General features: G+C 40.9%; 1 protein-coding gene across 6 annotated transcripts in view; it reads left to right on the forward strand.

Annotated features, from left to right (window-relative positions):
* Window positions 1-7758: 7758 nt before the first annotated feature.
* AKAP14 (A-kinase anchoring protein 14) overlaps window positions 7759-27395 on the forward strand; it is a 36067-nt gene continuing 16430 nt past the window's right edge. For 2 of the 6 annotated variants that reach the window (XM_082263823.1, XM_082263826.1), the window contains exon 1: window positions 16518-16594. The gene's annotated coding sequence lies outside the window, so the exon portion shown is untranslated. Of the gene's footprint in view, window positions 7879-13671; window positions 13774-16517; window positions 16595-27395 lie in introns of those variants that run through there. The other 4 variants (XM_082263824.1, XM_082263821.1, XM_082263825.1 and 1 more) reach the window with 4 other exon arrangements.

The raw sequence follows: 27395 nt of genomic DNA on the forward strand, positions 1-27395 counted from the left end.
ACAAAAATACTGAAATAAATGGGAATACCAGACCACCTTACCTGTCTTCTGAAAAACCTGTATGCATGTCAAGAAGCAAGAGTTAGAACAGGACATGTAACAGCTGACTGGTTCAAAATTGAGAAAGGAGTGGGGCAAAGATGTATATTTTTACCCTACTTATTTAACCTATATGCCGAGTACATCATGCGAAATGCCAGGATCGATGAGCCAGAATTAAGATAGCAGGGAGAAATAACAACCTATGATATGCAGACGATACCACACTAATGGCAGAAAGTGAAGAAGAACTAAAGAGTCTCCTAATGAAGGTGAAAGAGGAGAGCGCAAAAGCTGGCCTGAAATTGAACATTAAGAAAACTAAGATCATGGCAACTGGTCCCATCACTCCTTGCCAAATAAAAGGAGAGGAAATGGAAACAGTAACAGATTTTATCTTCCTAGGCTCCAACATCATGGCAGACGGTAACTTTAGCCATGAAATTAAGAGACGCTTGCTTCTTGGGAGGAAAGCAATGGCAAACTTAGACAACATTATAAAAAGCAGAGACATCATCCTACCAATAAAGTGGCATATAGTCAAAGCTATGGTATATCCAGTAGTAACCTATGGCTGTGAAAAATGGACCATTAGGAAGGCTGAATGCCGAAGAATTGATGCTTTTGAACTATGGTGTTGGAGAAGACTCTTGAAACGCCCTTGGGTGGCAAGAAGATCAAACCAGTCAATCCTGAAGGGAATTAACCCTGAATATATACTGGAAGGACAGATCATGAAGCTGAAACGTGAATACTTTGGCCACCCAATGCAAAGAGCAGTGGTGTATTTAGGTTTTGACTAGGCCTGACTAAACTTGTGCACCCCCTAATTTAAATATGACCCACCCCTTCTTTTTTATGACCCGCCCTGTCATCTGTAAACCACAGACTACAACCACAGTCTATCAGTGCCCATCAGCATAGCCTCAGCGTAGCCTCATCAGTTCCCATAAGTTCAGTCTCATCAGTGCCCATCAATGCCACCTCATTACTGCCTATCAGTGCCCATTAGTGCAGCCTGTCAGTGCATCATATCAGTGCAGTCCGATCAGTGGCGCTTATCAGTGCAGCCCCATCAGTGGCCATCAGTGCTGCCTCATCAGTGGCCGTCAGTGCCACCTCAACAGTGGTCATCTCATTCCTGCCTATCAGTGATGCCTTTCAGTGCCCATTAGTGCAGCTTATCAGTGCAGCCTCATTACTGCCTATCAGTGATGCCTATCAGTGCCCATTAGTGAAGCCTATCAGTGCATCATATCAGTGCAACCCGATCAGTGCAGCTTATCAGTGCCCTCTCATCAGTGGCGCTTATCAGTGCAGCCCCATCAGTAGCCGTCAGTGCCGCCTCATCAGTGGCCGTCAGTGCCGCCTCAGCAGTGCCATCTCATTCCTGCCTATCAGTGATGCATTTCAGTGCCCATTAGTGCAGCCTATCAGTGCATCATATCAGTGCAGCTTATCAGTGCCGCCCCATCAGTGGCCATCATTGCTGACCCAACAGTGGTCGTCAGTGCCGCCTCATCAGTGGCCGTCAGTGCAGCCTCATCAGCGCCCATCAAGGCTGCCTTATCAGTGCAGCCTCATTAGTGCCCATCAATGCAGCATATCAGTGCTACCTTATCAGTGCAGCCTCATTAGTGCCCATCAATGCAGCATATCAGTGCTACCTTATCAGTGCAGCCTCGTTGTGCCCATCAGTGCAGTTTATCAGTACCCAACATTGCTGCCTCATCAGTGGCCATCAGAGCAGCATATTGATGCCCATCAGTGCAGCATATCAGCGCCCATCAGTGCAGCATATTAGTCCTGCCTTATCAGTGCAGCCCCATCAGTGCAGCTTATTAGTACCTCATCAGTGGCCATCAGTGTAGCTTATCAGTACCTCATCAGTGGCCATCAGTGCAGCCTTATCAGTGCCCATTAGTACAGCCTTATGTCACTGGATTAGTAAGATTACTCCTTTCTTTTAAGATATTTGGACTTGTGTTTGCTGGCACTGATTTGTAATCATAGGATTATTTGATTTATTTGTATTCTAAACAGGAAGTCCATAGTCATTATATAAATAAGTGAAATAATCAGTGGCAGCAAACAGAAGTCCAAATATCATATAAGATAGGAGTAATCTTACTAACCCAGCGACATATTGCGATAGCACATATGAGGCGAGTGGGACCAATATATTATTGCCATCATTAACAATTAAAAGTCCTAATTGTATATGATGCAATTCAATATGCTCACTCAAGGACAAGGATATTTAAAGAAATTAAATTATATACTGTAATTGACATGATGCCTGCCATACCTGGGGGCGGAGGAAGGTAGACGAAGCATTAGGTTGCAGTGCCACACTTTTTAGCATTGGTGGCCGTCGGGCCAGTTGTATTAAGTGTGGTCAGCGGACTGCGGTCTGTCCGAATGTCCTCACCCGCCGGTTTTATCATACCGGCAGTTAGCAGTGTGACCGACCGCTTTATGGGGGTGCCAGACTGATTTGCCTCCTGGACCCTGCCCTCTGGGCCAATTCACCCCATAAGACTGGCACTATACTAAAAGTGTAGGACAAGCAGGCGGAGAACCTTTTCGTGCTGGAGCAGGGAGGAGGCTTTTTTACTGCCCCCCGGCAAAGTGCTGCCCTAGGTCTGGGCCTTGTTGGCCTAGGCCAAGATACAGCACTGTCGAAGAGAGGACTCATTGGAAAAGACCCTGATGCTGGGAAACATGGAAGGAAAAAGGAGAAGAGGACAACAGATAACAAGATGGATAGATAGCATCATTGAAAGAATGAACTTGAAATTAAGCAAGATCCGGGAGACAGTGGAGGACAGAAAATGCTGGCGCGCTATGGTTCATGAGGTCACGAAGAGTTGGGCACAATTGAACAACAACAATACTGTACAGTAACTCTTCAGCAGTAAAAGATTCTTACCTTCCTCCTTGCAAACTACCTAAAATGTGCACTGAGCTGCACATGCACAGGAATTACGCCACCAAAGCAAAGCCAATCATGATGACTGAAGATCCCAAGCCAGAGAAAAGATGGCTTGGGATCTCCAGCCGTCACATGCCTGACGAAGGGGATCTTTGCAGCCCCGAAATGTTGCAATCTTCCGCAGTGATTTGATCACTTTGGATAAAACCTTTGGAGATTATTTAAAGATTCATGGGGATCTGGGAAATATGCACATTGAGTGAGAATATGTCTGCACTGGTGAGGGAGCTTGTGGATGTCGTATCAATGAAGGGGAGGTGTGTATTGTTCCGTATTGTACTACTAACATGTAGCCTAACTGGTAAAATCAATGGAAGAAACATTTGCTGTATTTGGAAAATACGCAATCTATTTAAAAATATTTGGTATTCCGTATACACAAGGGCCTTGGTGGAAGCAGGGTACAAAGTATACGCTATATGGTACTTGGTACATGAACGGCTTGCTAAAATGTACCCTGCCACCTCATCCTCCTTTTTCTGTGGTTGTGGTCAAGTGGGGCAACCCTTCACATTTGGCGGACCTGTCCTAAAGTCAGGCGCTTCTGGATACGGGTCCAGTCCTTCGTTTATTCTATCACCATGGTCAATGACACTAAAAATGCTTGGCTAGCGTTGTTAAATGAATTGGTTGAAAATATCCCTAGGAACACAAACTCTGATTTATTTTATCTTTTTGGTGGCCTGACGAAGGGGTTCTTTGCGGCCCTGAAACGTTTCAAACTTCTGCAGTGATGTGATCACTTTAAATAAAACCTTTGGACATTATTTAAAGATTCGTGATGAGCTGGTAAATATGCACATTGAGTGAGACGATGTTTGCACTGGTGAGGGAGCTTGTGAAAATCGCAATAGCCACTGCGTGTAATAGTCCGGTGGTGGATAACGCTTTGCTGAAGCGCAAGCTGACCTGGATAATGCTCCACGAAAAGATGGTAAGTGTCTTAAGGGATAAGCAACCGTTATTTGATAAAATGTGGAACCCCTGGCTCTCTTATTTTCAGGTCCCAGATACCTAGAGGTGGTCTTTTGGCGAGATGGCGTCGGACACCTGGATCTTTGGACAGACATTGTTTCCCCTCTTCCCCCTCTTTTCATTTCTCTTCCCACTTATGCTTTTTTGAGATTTTCTTTCTAAATTGTTTTTGATAATAATGTTGGGTTTTGTATTCCAACTTCTGATCTTAGCGGAGGTTTATTACAGTATGGAATCTGTCATACCTTCGAATTTAAATTGTTGATATTTTTGATGGGTTCACTTTGGGTTTATACCCTTTAGCTAGCCCCTTGTGTCTAGTAGCCTATTGGGTGTGAATACTACCTGCTTAAAACATGGGACTTTACTGGTATTCCTTGACTTGATACTGCTGTATGCCTTTACCATTCTTGATAGCCTCAGTAATGTAAAAATGTCTACTAAATTGTATTAATCTCTTTTGCAAAACTAATAAAAACGATTGAAACAGAAAAATATCTGGTATTCATATGTAAGAAAGCAATCAGTGCAGCTTATCAGTGCCGCCCCATCAGTGGCCATCATTGCTGACCCAACAGTGGTCGTCAGTGCCGCCTCATCAGTGGCCGTCAGTGCAGCCTCATCAGCGCCCATCAAGGCTGCCTTATCAGTGCAGCCTCATTAGTGCCCATCAATGCAGCATATCAGTGCTACCTTATCAGTGCAGCCTCATTAGTGCCCATCAATGCAGCATATCAGTGCTACCTTATCAGTGCAGCCTCATTGTGCCCATCAGTGCAGTTTATCAGTACCCAACATTGCTGCCTCATCAGTGGCCATCAGAGCAGCATATTGATGCCCATCAGTGCAGCATATCAGCGCCCATCAGTGCAGCATATTAGTCCTGCCTTATCAGTGCAGCCCCATCAGTGCAGCTTATTAGTACCTCATCAGTGGCCATCAGTGTAGCTTATCAGTACCTCATCAGTGGCCATCAGTGCAGCCTTATCAGTGCCCATTAGTACAGCCTTATGTCACTGGATTAGTAAGATTACTCCTTTCTTTTAAGATATTTGGACTTGTGTTTGCTGGCACTGATTTGTAATCATAGGATTATTTGATTTATTTGTATTCTAAACAGGAAGTCCATAGTCATTATATAAATAAGTGAAATAATCAGTGGCAGCAAACAGAAGTCCAAATATCATATAAGATAGGAGTAATCTTACTAACCCAGCGACATATTGCGATAGCACATATGAGGCGAGTGGGACCAATATATTATTGCCATCATTAACAATTAAAAGTCCTAATTGTATATGATGCAATTCAATATGCTCACTCAAGGACAAGGATATTTAAAGAAATTAAATTATATACTGTAATTGACATGATGCCTGCCATACCTGGGGGCGGAGGAAGGTAGACGAAGCATTAGGTTGCAGTGCCACACTTTTTAGCATTGGTGGCCGTCGGGCCAGTTGTATTAAGTGTGGTCAGCGGACTGCGGTCTGTCCGAATGTCCTCACCCGCCGGTTTTATCATACCGGCAGTTAGCAGTGTGACCGACCGCTTTATGGGGGTGCCAGACTGATTTGCCTCCTGGACCCTGCCCTCTGGGCCAATTCACCCCATAAGACTGGCACTATACTAAAAGTGTAGGACAAGCAGGCGGAGAACCTTTTCGTGCTGGAGCAGGGAGGAGGCTTTTTTACTGCCCCCCGGCAAAGTGCTGCCCTAGGTCTGGGCCTTGTTGGCCTAGGCCAAGATACAGCACTGTCGAAGAGAGGACTCATTGGAAAAGACCCTGATGCTGGGAAACATGGAAGGAAAAAGGAGAAGAGGACAACAGATAACAAGATGGATAGATAGCATCATTGAAAGAATGAACTTGAAATTAAGCAAGATCCGGGAGACAGTGGAGGACAGAAAATGCTGGCGCGCTATGGTTCATGAGGTCACGAAGAGTTGGGCACAATTGAACAACAACAATACTGTACAGTAACTCTTCAGCAGTAAAAGATTCTTACCTTCCTCCTTGCAAACTACCTAAAATGTGCACTGAGCTGCACATGCACAGGAATTACGCCACCAAAGCAAAGCCAATCATGATGACTGAAGATTCCAAGCCAGAGAAAAGATGGCTTGGGATCTCCAGCCGTCACATGCCTGACGAAGGGGATCTTTGCAGCCCCGAAATGTTGCAATCTTCCGCAGTGATTTGATCACTTTGAATAAAACCTTTGGAGATTATTTAAAGATTCATGGGGATCTGGGAAATATGCACATTGAGTGAGAATATGTCTGCACTGGTGAGGGAGCTTGTGGATGTCGTATCAATGAAGGGGAGGTGTGTATTGTTCCGTATTGTACTACTAACATGTAGCCTAACTGGTAAAATCAATGGAAGAAACATTTGCTGTATTTGGAAAATACGCAATCTATTTAAAAATATTTGGTATTCCGTATACACAAGGGCCTTGGTGGAAGCAGGGTACAAAGTATACGCTATATGGTACTTGGTACATGAACGGCTTGCTAAAATGTACCCTGCCACCTCATCCTCCTTTTTCTGTGGTTGTGGTCAAGTGGGGCAACCCTTCACATTTGGCGGACCTGTCCTAAAGTCAGGCGCTTCTGGATACGGGTCCAGTCCTTCGTTTATTCTATCACCATGGTCAATGACACTAAAAATGCTTGGCTAGCGTTGTTAAATGAATTGGTTGAAAATATCCCTAGGAACACAAACTCTGATTTATTTTATCTTTTTGGTGGCCTGACGAAGGGGTTCTTTGCGGCCCTGAAACGTTTCAAACTTCTGCAGTGATGTGATCACTTTAAATAAAACCTTTGGACATTATTTAAAGATTCGTGATGAGCTGGTAAATATGCACATTGAGTGAGACGATGTTTGCACTGGTGAGGGAGCTTGTGAAAATCGCAATAGCCACTGCGTGGAACAGTCCGGTGGTGGATAACGCTTTGCTGAAGCGCAAGCTGACCTGGGTAATGCTCCACGAAAAGATGGTAAGTGTCTTAAGGGATAAGCAACTGTTATTTGATAAAATGTGGAACCCCTGGCTCTCTTATTTTCAGGTCCCGGATACCTAGAGGTGGTCTCCTTGGCGAGATGGCGTCGGACACCTGGATCTTTGGACAGACATTGTTTCCCCTCTTCCCCTTCTTTTCATTTCTCTTCCCACTTATGCTTTTTTGAAATTTTCTTTCTAAATTGTTTTTGATAATAATGTTGGGTTTTGTATTCCAACTTCTGATCCTAGCGGAGGTTTATTACAGTATGGAATCTGTCATAGCTTTCAAATTTAAATTGTTGACATTTTTGAAGGGTTCACTTTGGGTTTATACCCTTGAGCTAGCCCCTTGCGTCTTGTAGCCTATTGGGCGTGAATACTACCTGCTTAAAACATGGGACTTTACTGGTATTCCTTGACTTGATACTGCTGTATGCCTTTACCATTCTTGATAGCCTCAGTAATGTAAAAATGTCTACTAAATTGTATTAATCTCTTTTGCAAAACTAATAAAAACGATTGAAACAGAAAAATATCTGGTATTCATATGTAAGAAAGCAATAGTGATGCAAATTAGGTAAACTGCAGCTATATAAATGCTATAGGAAGACATCATCAACGACTTACTATGCTACAACTGTATACTTCATGTCCCATTGTGTTAGTACAGGATGCATAGTGCTGTGATCATGTAGAAAACCAGCCCAGTAGGACTGACCTGTCAGGGTATTGGAGAATGTGCAGTGCGCCTATTGTTGGTCTCCATAGTTACAGCTGTGTTCAAACACTGTTCCCTGCTACAAACGCAGGCATCTGACAAGCACACAGTCCCTGACAGCCTGCTATCTGGAAAGTCTGGTAGGTATCTACTCTATAGATTTCAGCGCAGACACACTGCAGCATTGATTCCTTTGGACATATTATGTTCAGAAAATATCAAAAGATTTTTATAGCAAATTCCTGTACATTCCCTTTAGTATTTAGTCCAATGTGACGGTTAACAGTATAGTTTTATATAGGTATGTCAATGTAACAGATAGATGAATCAGTCCTTACGATGGTTTTAATCAAATAAGCAAGATTAATCAGATCGGTATTTATGTGCGCAGTACAGTTAACCACTTAAGCCCCGGAAGGTTTACCTCCCCTACATGACCAGGCCATTTTTTGCGATACGGCACTGGGTTACTTTAACTGACAATTTCATGGATCTGTGATGCTGTACCCAAATAACATTTCTGTCCTTTTTTCCCACAAATAGAACTTTCTTTTGGTGGTATTTGATCACCTCTGCAGTTTTTTTTTTTTTTTCGCTATAAAAAAAAAGCCTGACAATTTTGAAATAAAAAAAACATATTTTTTAATTTATGCTATAAAACATACCAAATCATTAAAAAAAAAAAATTCAATTTATTCATCAATTTAGGCCAATATGTATTCTGCTACATATTTTGGTTAAAAAAATCAGAATAAGTGTATATTGATTGGTTTGCACAAAAGTTATATATCTACAAACTATGGAATATTCTTATGCAATTTTTTTTTTATTTAATTTTTATTAGTAATGGCGGCGATCAGCGATTTTTAGCGGGACCACGACATTGCAGCGGACAAATTGGACACCTAACTGACATTTCTGACACTTTTTGGGGACCAGTGATCAATACTAAAAAATGCACTCGCTACACTAATGAAACTGGCAGGGAAGAGGTTGACATCAGGGGCGTTCAAAGGGTTAAGTGTGTTTTAACTGGAGGAAGACAGAGATCCATGTTTCTGCTTAGCAGAAACACAAGATCTCCATCTTCTTCTCTAACAGAACGGTGGTCTGTCTTGTTTACATAGGCAGACCACTGTTCTGCCTCTCCTGTGAATGATTCAGCGGGTCCTGCTGATTGGCTCTCGCTGTGCCAAATCACAATGGGAGAGGGTCGCCGGCAGCGTGTGCCCCAGACCCTGTGCACAAAATCATGTACAGGTATGTGATTTCATGCAGGAGGACCACCCTACCGTTGTATATCTGTGTGGGGTGGTCCATTATAGGTTAAAGTGTATTTCTAAGGCAAACCTTTTTTTAGTTTTAGGTAGTGTGGAGGCGGGGTTAGACCCTCTGTCATGTTTTTATTGCTATCTGTGTCCCCATTGGTTAGATCCAGCACTCCGTTAGTACCGGTGACCATTGTTACAGAAAAAGGAAGTAAGGAGAAATTCATTATTTTGGAGCTGCTCCTAGAACACGAGATGAGGGGAAGTCTTTCAATGTGGACCAGTTTTCTGCTGACAGCTATAAAAGACGAAAATTTACTTCATTTCATTAAGTTTTTTTAAACTTCCGATTTCATCTCTGGGACAGGAAGTGAAGGGAAATTTCCCCAATGATACGTGGACAGCAAAACGTTAACAGGCAGGGGATTTAAATCTTCAATACTCTAATGCTAAAAAAAAAAAAGGTTTTGGCTATACATACAGTATACCGAATCTTAAAGATAAAGTACTGCTCTTGTCCATAGTATCTATTCAGATTCCAGCTAATCTTTTCTAGTGTAGAGTTAAAAATAAAACAGCCATCAGATTGGTTTTTAAGGGTAACAGTTCCATTTTTTTCTAGCTCCAGTCATTCTTAATAGATATTGCCTTTTTTCTTCATCCACCTGACTGAAACAAGGACAGATAAGAAGGTTCAGAGCCATTTGTTACAATGTGATTGTACAATCTCTGTAAAGTTGGCAACACACTATACAATCTGATTGTACAATTGTTACAAAATGAGGACAAACCTAAACAACCAATTCATTTAGCATCTAATCAGGCAAGCCTTTGCACTTCATATTTGATTATAAATCTACAAGAGACTGTACAATCAGATTGTATATTGTGTGGTCAGCCTTAAGCTGGATACACACTATACAACTTTTGTTGTTAGATTTATCTTCAACTATGTAGTGCAAGGGCCTGACTGATTGCATATACATTGAAAGTGTTTAGATCTGACCTCATATTATATGGTTTTGGTAAATCTAAAAAAAAAAATCTAAAGACAATTGTATAGTGTGCAGGGCTGCCATCAGGGGGGTACAGCACATACAGATGTAGGGGGCCCGGGTGTCCCTGGGGGCCCAGTCCCTCGGGATGCCCCGTGCTCCAAGTCGGCACCTCTTTTGTTCCTTTCCTCCCCTACACTGACAACTAGTCCGACTCCCGCTGGTGCCACCGGCTGCACTGGTTCCTGACTCCCATCCTACCGCTGGCTACTGCTGTCAAAATTATTGGTTGCTAGGACCGCCTGGCAACCTAGCAGCCAATCATATGCATTCACAGGCCCCCACAGAGGAGGAGGATGTAACCTGGTGGTCAGGCCCAGAGGGCCCAGGCCTAAAGCTGTGTAAGGGGCCCCAAAATTTCTGATGGCTGCCCTGATAGTGTGTATGGCCCATTAGATCCACCAACAACTTTGGGCCTGCCGAATTGTATACAAACTAAATGGATTGATTAGGTAGGCCTACATACCCGCACCTACACAGATGTCGAATTGGGAGCAGAGACTGTGTCTGTGCAGCTGCTGCATCCCAATAGACATCATTGGGACTGCTTGCACGGGGATGCACACAATACCTATGCATTAGGGTTACCACCTCATCCCTTTAAACCAGGATATTAATTACACAGGTTCTGAGGCTGATTAAGGTGGTAATTAAACACACTTAGTGCCCTAAGTGCATTATATTAGCCTCAGAACCTGTGTAATTAATATCCTGGTTTAAAGGAATGAGGTGGCAACCCTACTGTGCATCCCTGTGCGGGGGGCTTTGGACAGGGTACACATTGATACATGCCATGTGAGTTAGGCCCAAGACTTTATTTATTAGATATGGAGGAGCATCCAGTACCTGTGTATGCAAATACTTTACTGGTGGGAGTAGACACCAGGAGAAATAGTAAAATCATTGTTATGTCAAGGCTTGAATGCTGCCTGCGATATTTGGGTCAGTGCCGATGTAAAGCTTTTCCTGACAAATATGGAAGTATGTACTAAGCTGTTCAGCCCACTACGCTCTTTCAGACCCAGGGGCTGGGGGTGTCAGGGGAGGCCTTGAAATCATTCAGTACCGCATTTCGACACCCATGTAAACATAGCTGTAGTTCTAGTTTGAGAATTCTGCAGGTCTCCATAATGCGGTGGCGTATACAAATAGAAGATAGAGGGCCAGGATACACTATAACGGCTTGGTATGGGACTAGGGTTGCCACCTCATCCATTTAATCCAGGACACATAATAATTACACAGATTCTGAGGCTGATATATGGCACTAAGTGAATTTAATTACCACCTTAATCAGCCACAGAACCAGTGTAATTATGTGTTATGTGTGTCCTAGGTTAAAACCGATGAGGTGGCAACCCTACATGGGACCCTATTACCTATAGCCAATTCTCACACTGTAATGCACGCTAAGTTCTGCATTGAGATGCATTGTGGCTTGCTGCATTAAACAGCCCTTTCAAAAGGGATGTACTGAAATACACCTCAACACATGACAATCTGGGGTAGGTTGAATTTTTCAGTGCAATGCACACGCAGACCACTGACCATTGTGCTGTGGTAGTTTTGATCAGACATGCGTTTTGAAAGTATGTTGGGGTGTCATTCACAATGAATAGCACCACAGCACACCAATGCATGTAACATGCATTACCGCACATTAATTATTTGTGACCACATGTGATGTATTGTGAATGGTTGCAGGTTGCACTCATAACAAAAACGCCATCATCTTATATATATTAAAAGACACGACAGAATGAATACTTTAGGCAAAATTTTTGGCCGCTGCACTTTTATTGGTTTAGCTGTAAATTTTATTAAATACCATATCAGCCTTAAATATTACCTTAAACTATTGGCTCACACACACTGAGACCAGCATTTTTCCGCAGTGGAAGAACGCCAGTCCCCACTTTGACACACAAAAAACAATCATTTTCTATGTGTCCTATTTACACTGAAATGCAGAATGGAGCTGTGCTGCAGTGATCTGAGATAAAATGCCCATATGCTGCAGCACACTGGACCCGATCGCATGTCACTGTATGGCAGCACAACATACCGCACAGCTATACAGTGACATGAATGAAGTGTCCCTTTTGTGCAGTTCAAATAAAGCTTGTTAAAAAAGGGAGCTGCGTGATGCGCTGAATTGCTGCAGCCGGAACCGACAGTTAACAGACAGTAAACTGCTGCAGTTTATTGTGAATGGGCCATACAATTAAAAAGCAGAATGAAGTACCAATCCTACTTTTTTTTATTAAAGGGCAAAAAAACACTTAGACAACAAAAACACTTAAATGTTCCACAACAAGGAAGAGGAAGAGGGAAGCTCACCAAGGCTTTGATCTAGCTGACAGACAAGGAGACATCCAGGGCATCCAGGAGAGGGACGAAGGTCCTAGAAATGTCGCGAGCAAATTATTTTCTCACCCAAGCTTCACACAAGGCCACCTGAGGGACAATGGCCACTGCAATCCCCTTATAGCGATGCCCCCCCCCTTATCATTATAAAAAAAAACAATACCACCTAGGCCTTTCATGGTAGGGACAGGTTTCTGTGGACTAAAGAAAGTGTACTATCCCAAGGGTTACATGGTGCTACACCACTTGCTGACCGGAGTAGAGTAGTTTTACTGCCACAGTGCGGGCCGGCTGGGCAGAATCATGTTTATTTACGTGAGTCTGCATTTCTGGGTACGGGGCGCACGCACGAGCGACCGCCCAGCTGTGCTGTCACTGGCTCCAGCACATGCCAATCACCAGTTTCCGGCCAATGATTTATAGCCAGGACATGATCATCGGAGCGAGAGAGAGGAGAGAGCCGTGTATGTAAACAACACAAAGCTCCTTTCTGATAGCGCCGATGCCAGTTTTTGTTTCCCTGCAAAGCACATCCCTTAGTAAAAGCACCACACAGTACACACAGTAAACATACTTAGGCACACATTTAACCCTTTAAATTGCCCTATATGGTAACCCCTTCTCAGCCAGTGTCATTAGTACAGTGTCAGTGTATATTATTAGCACTGATTACTGTATTAGTGTCACTGGAGATGTCAGTGGCAGTTAGCCAGTTCCCACAGTGTCAGTTAGTGTCAGATTGCCTGCTTTCCCACTATAAGTCACTGATCACAGCCATTACTATTACATAAAAAAAAAAAAAAAAAAATTCCAGTATAAAAAGAATTCCAGTATATATCTCATGGTTTGTAGATGCTATAACTTTCACGCAAGCCAATCAATATACACTTATTGGGATTTTTTTTTTTTTTTTACTACAGAGATGTAGCAGAATACATTTTGGCCTAAATGTATGAAGAAATTAGATTTTTAAATTTTTAAAATAAAAAAACAATGGTGATCAAATACCACTAAAAGAAAGCTCTGTTTGTTTAAAAAAAAATATATACATTTTGTTTTGCGTACAGCATTGCATGACCACGAGTTTAAGTAGCACAATAGCAAAAAAATGGCCTGGCCATGAAGGGAGTAAAATCTTCCCGAACTGAAGTGGTTAATTGATGGTGAAAGGTGGGTGGTTCCTAAAGAACATGGTTTATTGTGACACATCTTTTTACATCTCCAACATCAGTTTCCTGTACTTCTCAGAATTTGGTCACATCACATCTCATAGCCGCAAAGGAAATTGGGGCTGGAAGGCTTCCCTCGGACAGATGTCGTGTTGGCAGGTTTAAAAAGGGAGCAGGTAGCTATGTAATGCCCAACGTGTGTCACTGAATGTAGGTCCTACTCTGTTTAATGCCCGATTAATGGCATGTTACAAATAGCTGCCCTGCATATCTTATAAGAATGGGCCCAGGCCAGTCCTCCCCAGGTTTCACCCATAGAAATTTTGGGTATGCTTTGGGGCTCATTCACGTGAGCATGCAAGCTAAAATGCATGCGTGCTGGTGTATGTTGTATAGGGGCTTTGAGGGCTGGAGAGTTGCATTGTTACAATGCACCACATTGTTTACTTCTTTCTCTTTTTAACTTTATTGAAGTGTCATAAAATTACACGCTGGGGTGAGGTGAGGTGCAGAGCATTGCATAAAAAAGGCAGTATGTCTGCATTGTTACGCAATGCACCTCAAGCCACCTCAACGCGCGGTTACAGTGGTTCTAAAGCCTAATCATTTTCTATTATAATGCATTCCCTGCATTAGCATAGGTATTAGTATAGCACCCTCAAACCCTGACCTCACTCGATCCAGCATTGTACCTGTCTGTAGTGTCTCTCTCCGCTCTCTAAGGCTTTGCTAAGGCAGTGGGAGCCATTAGCTCTTGCTGCTGTCAATTAAATCCTGTGACAAGGGAGCACGGGGTGGTGATGGGATGCGCTGTCTATGTCTATGGATGCAGGCAGCGTGGCTTGAGATCAAGCCTGTAGGTGTACCACAATGGGAAACTTCTTCCTTTGGTGGCACACCGAGAAGAGGAGGAGCCTGGAGTATTGATGGGGGCCCCAGAAGAGGAGGATCAGGGCCACTCTGTGCAATAGGTATAACATGTTTTTTATTTAAAAAAATATGTATAATTTATAAACACTTCAAGACTTCATTGATCTATGCCAATCAACAGAGCTCAATAGATTTGGTGTGATCAAGCTCTTTTAGGCCTTGTTCACATGGGACGTGCTAAAGGGTATGCCCGTGGAGGGCTGTGTTTACCCTGTGCAGGCAGTCCCATTGATGCCCATTGGGGCACAGCAGCTGCACAGACGCACCCACCACTCCTAATTTGACATCCGTGTGGGTGCAGGAAAATGCCGCCCATATGAATGTCAGATTGGGACCAGCGGCTGTGTCTGTGCAGCCTCTGTATCCCAATTGACATCAATGGAAATCCTGTGCATCCTTGTGCAGGTGAACACGGTCCTTTGCAGGGGTCCATTTTAATATGCCCCATGTGAACAAGGCCTTACATATACTGCATGTGTAAACAGCAATACAGAACAAGCAAAATCTGCTAAAAAAAATTGTTACAACTTGCTAGAATGTAGCAGCCATTGTTATGAGATGATACAATCTTTTCTGTGTTCAGTTATTTAAAAAAAAGAAAAATTATAAAGCATTTGAGATTTTTTTTTGTAATCTGAAGGTTACACTCATGTGCAGACATTAGCTGGAAACAATGGAGCAACCTCCTCCACAACCTGCCTGAAAATGTACTCAGGCTTTCATTCCTTGCATGATTTGATATAAACAATTCATCTTTAACTAAATAGTGCAGGTTGGAGAGCCAGAACCAGAACCAGAGGCCTGCAAGGAGATAAAAGATATTGCCAAGGGTTATTGCAACCAGCATGTTGAATTTCTAGCATGTTCTCCAGGCAGGGATGGCTCCTATGGATCCCCCTGCAGGAGGGATACCTTGATGGTAGGAAAGAAAATTGCATAATCTATGGCCTGCCTTAGTTGCATAATTAGTCAGGTTGAAAAAAAAGTCATAAGTCCATTAAGGTCAACCAATAAATACACTATTTTACTAAAAGTATCGGTACGCCTGCCTTTACACGTACATGAACTTTAATGGCATACCAGCCTTAGTCCGTAGGGTTCAATATTGAGTTGACCCACTATTTGCAGCTATTACAGCTTCAACTCTTCTGGGAAGGCTGTCCACAAGATTTAGGAGTGTGTCTATGTGAATGTTTTACCATTCTTCCAAAAGACCATTTGTGAGGTTAAGCACTGATGTGAACGAGAAGGCCTGGCTCGCAGTCTCGGCTCTAATTCATCCCAAAGGCTTTCTATTGGGTTGAGGTCAAGACTCTATGCAGGATAGTCAAATTCCTCCACCCAAAACCTTCCAAGACAAGTTGAAGCTGTTATAGCGGCAAAGGGTCAATAACTGGTGGATACAACCTGGATTTTATCAGCATACATTGGAAAACTCGAAAATGTAGAAATAGTGAAGGGTTACAAGTCTGGGGAATCTAGGAGGATTTCATTGAACATGACGAGGATTTGAATTTGAACCAGTGGGCCTATATTTTAGTATGGTGTTTAATATTGCCTTTTGAGATAAATGTGAGTTCCTCCATTTGGAGAGGTAATCCAGATATGCAGGTCCCTGTAGTGAAATGGTCATTTTATAGTTATTTTAATTAAAAATAAATTTAAAACTTTACAGTCACATCTACGGCCAGCTTCCATATATTCCGTGCATTTGGAAACACATCCAGCTTTTCTCAATCAACAGAGCTGGCTAATCTAGATTCCAAGAAAGTCTAGTACGCATTTTCACAGCTTTTACTGTAAATAAGCCTTTCTGTATTGATCATCACATGCAGGGTGTAATACTCAGTTACTTTATATTCAATATGATGAAATGCTCCCCTGTGAACCTGTTTCATTCAAGAAATGTTATTGAATTTTATAAAGAACACATTTATGCCTAATGCTCCTGACTTACTGAACCAGCAATCAACCTTTATTCCTTTGTAGAGGATATGCTACAGAGACCGAAATGCACATTTTGACAACTGATTAAACATCATATCATAAGCCTGGAAAAAAGTGACCGTAAGTAACTTTGTCAAATTTAAACACAGCAAATTCTTCTGCTACTGTACGGAAAACATAGATATGCAGTGATTTATTATAATTCCTATCTATATTTTTACTGACTCGATCAGTGTCCACATTCGTTTGCTAATTGGAAGTGGGAAGAAAATATTCCCAATGTAGATACAAACAGCAATAGTTAAATTCTTCTTATTATATTGATTTTGCATTTTATAAAAATTTTAAATATATCTAAAGCCTTTTCGTTTTGGGTAGGGGAAGGAAGGGTCAAAACCTCAGATAGGTTTTCTTGTTGTCTATGGGGTCAATTCACTAACGTAGAGCAATTAGGTGAAAGGGGAGGTGGGGGCCTATTTAAATAGAGGATATAATGGCACCTTCCCCCAAATGCAAAATTGGAAAAAACGAATCAAGGGCATAGGCAGACACCATAGGGAGGTCCGGCTAGGTCCCTGAAGGAGGGGGGATTTAAATGTGCCTCTATAAGTCACAAAACTATGCATATGTTTACATCAGACATGGCAACACATATATGTTAAAAGAATAACAAATCTTTATTTGTACAAATGATAAAAACAGTAAGTACGTCGTTCTATCTATGTTAGATGAACCATTAATATATGGTACAATGTTTAACAAACATATCAAAAGATGGCTGGAACTACGCGTTTCGCATTATGCGCTTCATCAGGGTCCAGCAATGGAATATATTTAGACAGAGATTCAATCTTTAGTAATCTAGAGGTACATAAAACATTTGTTATAAACATAATCATGTACATACATTATTTTTATTTATTTATGATTTATTGCATTTAAACTCTAAATATCAAGCTGTTCACTTAACCTTAAGAACATTATAATTATTCTAGAGAATCTAAAACAGATTCACAGTGTATAATAGAGGATATATAGAGGACTTTTCACGTATGGCTAATGAGATATTTTACCTCTTCATCTTATGAGTTTATTGAGAAGTTTAGAAAGAAACTGAAAGACTTTATCAAAAACTCAAAAGCTACGTCTAGATATTGCAGCAGAAAACTAAGTTGAAAAAGGAGAAGACAAAAAACAGAAAACAAAAAAACCAACAACATAGCCAGGGGAAAAGACATAGAGAAAACGGAGAAAGGAAGTGGGGGAAAGGAAAATGGGGGGGGGGGGGGGGGAAAGGGGGAGGGAGAAGGGGAAAGGGAGGAAACCGTGTGGAGTATGCATTACCACGTAGTCCAAAGGTGGGGCGGTAAGAGGGATAGGTTAATTCCACCGGATCAATAAATCCAGGAAAAAAGTCCATCCACATAGGAGGCATGGAGGGGATACAATACAATGATACATATGAAACACCATATTTGCTTAAATAGATATGGGATACTCAGATATTGGGTTATCTTACCCTAGTCGCAAGGTCACAGTAGATAAGATGGATCATACTTATATTGATTTAAAACTCAGCTGTGAGGGAGGGAAGGAGCCAATCGCCCCTGAAGTTAGCATAAAAAGAACAGAGAATAATACCCATTAATTCTCAATGTAAAAGTGGATTTCACCAAAAGTGTAATAGTTATAGTATTTAGAGAAGCACTTACCGGAGACTCTTTCTACAGAGGTAATGCTGGTGATCATATAAGGATAATGGAAGCGTGCAGTGAGGTATAGATTAGAAAAAGGTTCCACATTGGTCATTAGCACATTTTCCAGTTTTATAGATCAAAAGTGAATATAATGGTGTATAGAGGAGAAAAAATCCCCTTCAAAATTGGGGATAAATATAGTGCCAACAAAATGAGGATTAAATAAGGAAGAATCGTTGAGTGCTGACAAGCACTTGACTCCCACCCAGGATCTGAAATATATATGTTTGAAAAAAGGGGGGGATTAGTAAGTGGAAAAGCCTAAGAAGAAAAAGAAAGCCTTTTAATGCAAGGGACAGACTTACCAGACACAGCAGTTCAGAATATAATGTGGCCGTCTGCATGGAGACATGCTATTAAGAGCTGTCTAACATGGGGGCTATATATACTACCTGTTGAACATTAGGTCTCCTCCTCCTCCGGGTCTCCCGCCCCCCACATCCGCCCGCCAAAGCGTCCACGTGTGGACGCCGCGGGAGGATGTTCCCGCAAACCGGAAGTGACCGTCACTTCCGGTTCCGGGACCGGAAGTGACGATCCGCCGCAGCCTAGTCTGCAATGAAAGTTAGTATGCAGGAGATTCAGATAGCAAAACGTCCCAGAGCATACCAAATGGAAAACCAATCAGAACACAGCCAAAAATGACATACATGAACAATATTTGTATATAATTCGTCAATCACTATTTATCTAAACCTAAGATACAATTTACATAGAAGATAGACCAAATTCTTGATAAGTGTTCATGAATAGATGGTTTTCCAAAGGATGTCACCAGTAGTCATATAAAATGACCAAACAACATGGAGAGAGATACTCCTAGAATTTAAATATAAAAGAATGAATAATAAATTAAAAAGGGATTATTTATATAAATTATTGAGAAAAAAAAAAAAAAAAAAAAAAGGAAAAAGGGAAAAAATATCTGCGGCAACTGATCTGCAGGACAATGGAACACGCGGTAGTCAGACCCACATGAAAACAAACAGAAAGGAGGGAAAAAAAAAAAAAAAAAAATATTAAAATCATTGGATAAAGATTTACCTCCCAAGTGTAATATTTTACCCGTTAAAAAGGTGTTAATCACCCAAAAAGGGAGCAAAGCTGAGATGTTCGTTGAGTCCTGGAAGTGTACATGCATTCAAAGAAAAAATCCAACGTGCTTCCCTTTGTAAAATTAAATTATCAAAGGGTCCCCCTCTAGGTCCAGGATGGATCCTATCTAGGGCGAAGAATTTAAATTTTGGACATTTATATCTATGCGTCTGGGCTATATGCCTAGCTATCGGACTTTCTAGATCGCCACCTCGTGTGTACGATACATGATCCTTAATTCTCTCCCAGAAATGTCGTTTAGTTTTGCCCACATAGAATGCGGGACATTCGCATTTCCAAAGGTAAACAATGCCTATGGTTTGACATGTCACAAAATGCTTTAAAGTGAATGGACGTCCGTTTGGCAGAGTTTGCTGAGCCCTGCTGGCGATGAATTTGCAATATTTACAAAGTCCACAGGGAAAAGTTCCCTGAGGTAGTTTAATGCAGGGGTCTGCCCTCTTGTCTCTCTGATAGTGACTGGCCGTCACCATATCTCGGATGGACTTGTTTCTTCTAAAAATCATGTTGGGTTTTGGATCTACGAAGTTACTGAGGACTTTATCTTCTGCCAAAAGGTGCCAATGCTTAGCTATAATACTTTTTAGTTGTTTAGACTGTGAACAGTATCTTGTAATCATTTTAGTTGGATTTGAAGAATTTTGGCATTCTCCTTGGAAAAGGAGGAGGTCTCTTGGGCTATCTTTAGCTTTTTTATATGCTTTTTTGGTGCTTTTTCTGCTATAGCCTCTTTGCAGAAATCTCTCCTGCAGCTGTAAAGCTTCCTTCTCAAATTCAATGTCTTCAGAGCAGTTCCTACGAATCCTATAGTATTGACCAACTGGTATTCCTTCAATTACGTGTCTAGGATGGCTACTGTTGGCATGTAGTAATGCGTTTGTAGCCGTTGGTTTTCTATAGAGAGTAGTTGCTAGTGTGTTATCCATGTTTCTATAGATTTCAAGATCCAAAAAAGGGATCCTGGATTTATCATACACGTAAGTGAAATGTAAATTGAAGTCATTTACGTTCAGGATTTCTACAAATTCCTCTAGAATGTCGAGAGGACCCGACCATAGGACAAATATGTCGTCAATATATCTTTTCCAGATTTCTATGTATGCTAGATACACCGACATGGATTCTTGGGAAAAAAGCCATCGTTCCCACCCCCCCAGGTACAGGTTGGCGTAGGATGGGGCACATTTGGTCCCCATCGCTACTCCCTGTACCTGGAGGTAGTGGGAACCATCGAATACAAACACATTGTGTGTTAAAATAAAAAATAGTAGGTCCAAAACAAACTTATTAAGTCTCCTATGGTCGAGTCCTCTCTCATCCAAAAAGGATTCTACAACCTCTACTCCTCGGATATGTGGAATATTTGAGTATAGTGACTCAACGTCTATTGATACCAGGTATGTATCTTTTTCAATCTGTATATTTTCAAGTGTTAGTAACATATGCATAGTGTCCTTCAAATATGAAGGCAAAGATTCTACATGTGGGCGGAGGTATGCATCTACGTATGAACTCGCATTCTGTGTAAGACTATTAATACCTGAAACTATAGGGCGACCTGGGGGGTTGGTATGGTTTTTATGCATTTTTGGAAGTGCATAAAATGTCGGCGTTGTGGGTTCTTTGATGATCAAAAATTCCATAAGATCCTTAGTTATAATTCCCCATTGATGGTATTGATTAAGGAGTTTGAGGAATTCTCTTTGATTTTTCAATAACTGTAAACTGCTTACTCGTGAGTACCAGGCTCTATTATCGAGGATGTTGTTGCACATTTCTGTGTATTGTATTTGATTTAACACGACTACATTTCCGCCTTTATCTGCGGCCTTAATCACAATATCTTTACGTTGTTGCAAATCCCGTAGAGCCTGGTATTCAGTTTCGGACAGATTACTCTGGTTTTTTCGTATATTCATTTGTTTGATATCTCTAGTTACCATATGAATAAAAAGGTCAACTTTAGGGTTGGTTTGACTGGGGAACCGTTTGGACTTTTTTTTGAAAGTTTGTAATGGTTGTTGTGTTGCTCCTTCCGAGGTCGAGGGTGGGTCGGGTCCGGAAGTATTCGGACCCGACTCATCCTCAAGCTCGGTCAGAATTTTCAGCATCTTATAATCCTTTTTAGACCAATCACGCCATGTTTGAAGAAGACCACCCATTGGGGCTTCTTTTTGCTTGATTTTAGGGCCCTCAATAAGGCTCCTACAATTAAGCTTGCGTGCAAAAAGATTTATATCTTTCACAAATTCAAAACGATCCATGTCCTTTGACGGACAAAAATTAAGCCCTAGGCCAAGTATTTTAATTTCTTCCTCTTTTAATTGAACATCAGAGATGTTAATGACTTGTAAGGAATTAGTTTCTTGATTTAATTTTTCTCCTCTATTGTAGGTATTTTGAGGGGACCTAACAGTCCTAGTGTCATCTGTTCTAAAAAAGCATTGTCCTGAGTATTAGGGGGATTTCTTTTTGGAATAGTTCCACAGTGTGTTCCTTGAACACTTAATGATGGTGTACTAGGCAAACCCACCGCTGGGCTTGATGGAGGTTGGTTTTGAATTTTGGATCCCAGTTTTGGAGCCTTAGCCGCCTGTGTAGTCTGTGAATTCTGCTGTGTTCCTATTGGGGTCTCCCTTTCGTCATCTTTCCTTTTATCCTGTCTCATTCTATTAGATCTCTCTTGGCGGGGGTTCCAAATATTAGAGGATGTAGAGGATGCAGCTGATGAGTCAGACCAGTTGCCGTCCTCTCTATTCTGTTCATTTTGTGGTCTGGGTCTGTATGTTTTATTAATATTTCTTTCCCATTTATAAGCTCTTCCTGTCCTAAATGCTACTTGGTCACGGTTCATTTTTTTATCTTTTCTTTTAATAATTTCTCCACTAAATTTTTCCACCGCATGTTTGATTTCAAGGTTTTTTTCCTTAAAAATAGGTTTATTTTGGAATGCCGCAAGTTGGTTTACAATTTCTACTATTTCTTTATCTAAAATGATTGCTTCTGCCTCATAGTATCCCTTTAGGATTTTCATCATTTCAATTGAGCATTGTGTAAGGTTTTCTTCCCATTTATTTTTTAATTCTGATGATATTGAATGAATAGTTGGGAAAATTTGAATGCGCAATCCAATGGGTATAATTTTACTGTCTATATATTGTTGAAAATAAGTGGCATGCCAAAAAAAGGTTGTCTTACGTATCAAGAGTTGTCTTAGACGGGTTGTTATTTGCGAGATTTCGGAGTCCTCTTTATTTGAACCACGAATTTCTGTCTGTATTTGCAGCATATAATTTGACCACAGGTTTCCCAGGTAATCAGCCATTATGATCACTATCAGAGAGACAAAGGGACAGACCCGAGCACAACAAAAAAAAAAAAAAAAAAAAACAAAAAAGGGAGGGGGGGGAAGGAGGAGAAAAGAGGGGAAATTGGGAAAAGGGGAACAAAAAGGTATGTAGTGATTAAAGCACTAAGAAAAAAAGAAAGAGTATATTATGAAGTTAGTTTAATTTGGCAGATAGTGTCTTACCAATCATGTTATAACATGCATACTATCAAAAGGGAGAGAAAATTAAACAAATTAGTCTACATTATTCATATTGATAAATAATATCATATACCACATGTGCATAGATTTGACTATTTAATACTGGATTTATATGTTCGGCCCTTGAGCACTCCCCTTTCAAAGAGTTGGGGATTTACTCCCCTTGAAAGACAAAGAGCAATTAGGTGAAAGGGGAGGTGGGGGCCTATTTAAATAGAGGATATAATGGCACCTTCCCCCAAATGCAAAATTGGAAAAAACGAATCAAGGGCATAGGCAGACACCATAGGGAGGTCCGGCTAGGTCCCTGAAGGAGGGGGGATTTAAATGTGCCTCTATAAGTCACAAAACTATGCATATGTTTACATCAGACATGGCAACACATATATGTTAAAAGAATAACAAATCTTTATTTGTACAAATGATAAAAACAGTAAGTACGTCGTTCTATCTATGTTAGATGAACCATTAATATATGGTACAATGTTTAACAAACATATCAAAAGATGGCTGGAACTACGCGTTTCGCATTATGCGCTTCATCAGGGTCCAGCAATGGAATATATTTAGACAGAGATTCAATCTTTAGTAATCTAGAGGTACATAAAACATTTGTTATAAACATAATCATGTACATACATTATTTTTATTTATTTATGATTTATTGCATTTAAACTCTAAATATCAAGCTGTTCACTTAACCTTAAGAACATTATAATTATTCTAGAGAATCTAAAACAGATTCACAGTGTATAATAGAGGATATATAGAGGACTTTTCACGTATGGCTAATGAGATATTTTACCTCTTCATCTTATGAGTTTATTGAGAAGTTTAGAAAGAAACTGAAAGACTTTATCAAAAACTCAAAAGCTACGTCTAGATATTGCAGCAGAAAACTAAGTTGAAAAAGGAGAAGACAAAAAACAGAAAACAAAAAAACCAACAACATAGCCAGGGGAAAAGACATAGAGAAAACGGAGAAAGGAAGTGGGGGAAAGGAAAATGGGGGGGGGGGGGGGGAAAGGGGGAGGGAGAAGGGGAAAGGGAGGAAACCGTGTGGAGTATGCATTACCACGTAGTCCAAAGGGGGGGCGGTGAGAGGGATAGGTTAATTCCACCGGATCAATAAATCCAGGAAAAAAGTCCATCCACATAGGAGGCATGGAGGGGATACAATACAATGATACATATGAAACACCATATTTGCTTAAATAGATATGGGATACTCAGATATTGGGTTATCTTACCCTAGTCGCAAGGTCACAGTAGATAAGATGGATCATACTTATATTGATTTAAAACTCAGCTGTGAGGGAGGGAAGGAGCCAATCGCCCCTGAAGTTAGCATAAAAAGAACAGAGAATAATACCCATTAATTCTCAATGTAAAAGTGGATTTCACCAAAAGTGTAATAGTTATAGTATTTAGAGAAGCACTTACCGGAGACTCTTTCTACAGAGGTAATGCTGGTGATCATATAAGGATAATGGAAGCGTGCAGTGAGGTATAGATTAGAAAAAGGTTCCACATTGGAAACCTGTGGTCAAATTATATGCTGCAAATACAGACAGAAATTCGTGGTTCAAATAAAGAGGACTCCGAAATCTCGCAAATAACAACCCGTCTAAGACAACTCTTGATACGTAAGACAACCTTTTTTTGGCATGCCACTTATTTTCAACAATATATAGACAGTAAAATTATACCCATTGGATTGCGCATTCAAATTTTCCCAACTATTCATTCAATATCATCAGAATTAAAAAATAAATGGGAAGAAAACCTTACACAATGCTCAATTGAAATGATGAAAATCCTAAAGGGATACTATGAGGCAGAAGCAATCATTTTAGATAAAGAAATAGTAGAAATTGTAAACCAACTTGCGGCATTCCAAAATAAACCTATTTTTAAGGAAAAAAACCTTGAAATCAAACATGCGGTGGAAAAATTTAGTGGAGAAATTATTAAAAGAAAAGATAAAAAAATGAACCGTGACCAAGTAGCATTTAGGACAGGAAGAGCTTATAAATGGGAAAGAAATATTAATAAAACATACAGACCCAGACCACAAAATGAACAGAATAGAGAGGACGGCAACTGGTCTGACTCATCAGCTGCATCCTCTACATCCTCTAATATTTGGAACCCCCGCCAAGAGAGATCTAATAGAATGAGACAGGATAAAAGGAAAGATGACGAAAGGGAGACCCCAATAGGAACACAGCAGAATTCACAGACTACACAGGCGGCTAAGGCTCCAAAACTGGGATCCAAAATTCAAAACCAACCTCCATCAAGCCCAGCGGTGGGTTTGCCTAGTACACCATCATTAAGTGTTCAAGGAACACACTGTGGAACTATTCCAAAAAGAAATCCCCCTAATACTCAGGACAATGCTTTTTTAGAACAGATGACACTAGGACTGTTAGGTCCCCTCAAAATACCTACAATAGAGGAGAAAAATTAAATCAAGAAACTAATTCCTTACAAGTCATTAACATCTCTGATGTTCAATTAAAAGAGGAAGAAATTAAAATACTTGGCCTAGGGCTTAATTTTTGTCCGTCAAAGGACATGGATCGTTTTGAATTTGTGAAAGATATAAATCTTTTTGCACGCAAGCTTAATTGTAGGAGCCTTATTGAGGGCCCTAAAATCAAGCAAAAAGAAGCCCCAATGGGTGGTCTTCTTCAAACATGGCGTGATTGGTCTAAAAAGGATTATAAGATGCTGAAAATTCTGACCGAGCTTGAGGATGAGTCGGGTCCGAATACTTCCGGACCCGACCCACCCTCGACCTCGGAAGGAGCAACACAACAACCATTACAAACTTTCAAAAAAAAGTCCAAACGGTTCCCCAGTCAAACCAACCCTAAAGTTGACCTTTTTATTCATATGGTAACTAGAGATATCAAACAAATGAATATACGAAAAAACCAGAGTAATCTGTCCGAAACTGAATACCAGGCTCTACGGGATTTGCAACAACGTAAAGATATTGTGATTAAGGCCGCAGATAAAGGCGGAAATGTAGTCGTGTTAAATCAAATACAATACACAGAAATGTGCAACAACATCCTCGATAATAGAGCCTGGTACTCACGAGTAAGCAGTTTACAGTTATTGAAAAATCAAAGAGAATTCCTCAAACTCCTTAATCAATACCATCAATGGGGAATTATAACTAAGGATCTTATGGAATTTTTGATCATCAAAGAACCCACAACGCCGACATTTTATGCACTTCCAAAAATGCATAAAAACCATACCAACCCCCCAGGTCGCCCTATAGTTTCAGGTATTAATAGTCTTACACAGAATGCGAGTTCATACGTAGATGCATACCTCCGCCCACATGTAGAATCTTTGCCTTCATATTTGAAGGACACTATGCATATGTTACTAACACTTGAAAATATACAGATTGAAAAAGATACATACCTGGTATCAATAGACGTTGAGTCACTATACTCAAATATTCCACATATCCGAGGAGTAGAGGTTGTAGAATCCTTTTTGGATGAGAGAGGACTCGACCATAGGAGACTTAATAAGTTTGTTTTGGACCTACTATTTTTTATTTTAACACACAATGTGTTTGTATTCGATGGTTCCCACTACCTCCAGGTACAGGGAGTAGCGATGGGGACCAAATGTGCCCCATCCTACGCCAACCTGTACCTGGGGGGGTGGGAACGATGGCTTTTTTCCCAAGAATCCATGTCGGTGTATCTAGCATACATAGAAATCTGGAAAAGATATATTGACGACATATTTGTCCTATGGTCGGGTCCTCTCGACATTCTAGAGGAATTTGTAGAAATCCTGAACGTAAATGACTTCAATTTACATTTCACTTACGTGTATGATAAATCCAGGATCCCTTTTTTGGATCTTGAAATCTATAGAAACATGGATAACACACTAGCAACTACTCTCTATAGAAAACCAACGGCTACAAACGCATTACTACATGCCAACAGTAGCCATCCTAGACACGTAATTGAAGGAATACCAGTTGGTCAATACTATAGGATTCGTAGGAACTGCTCTGAAGACATTGAATTTGAGAAGGAAGCTTTACAGCTGCAGGAGAGATTTCTGCAAAGAGGCTATAGCAGAAAAAGCACCAAAAAAGCATATAAAAAAGCTAAAGATAGCCCAAGAGACCTCCTCCTTTTCCAAGGAGAATGCCAAAATTCTTCAAATCCAACTAAAATGATTACAAGATACTGTTCACAGTCTAAACAACTAAAAAGTATTATAGCTAAGCATTGGCACCTTTTGGCAGAAGATAAAGTCCTCAGTAACTTCGTAGATCCAAAACCCAACATGATTTTTAGAAGAAACAAGTCCATCCGAGATATGGTGACGGCCAGTCACTATCAGAGAGACAAGAGGGCAGACCCCTGCATTAAACTACCTCAGGGAACTTTTCCCTGTGGACTTTGTAAATATTGCAAATTCATCGCCAGCAGGGCTCAGCAAACTC

The sequence above is a fragment of the Pelophylax lessonae genome (genome assembly GCF_965119305.1).
Source record: "Pelophylax lessonae genome assembly, chromosome: 7".
Taxonomy (NCBI): Eukaryota; Metazoa; Chordata; class Amphibia; order Anura; family Ranidae; genus Pelophylax; species Pelophylax lessonae.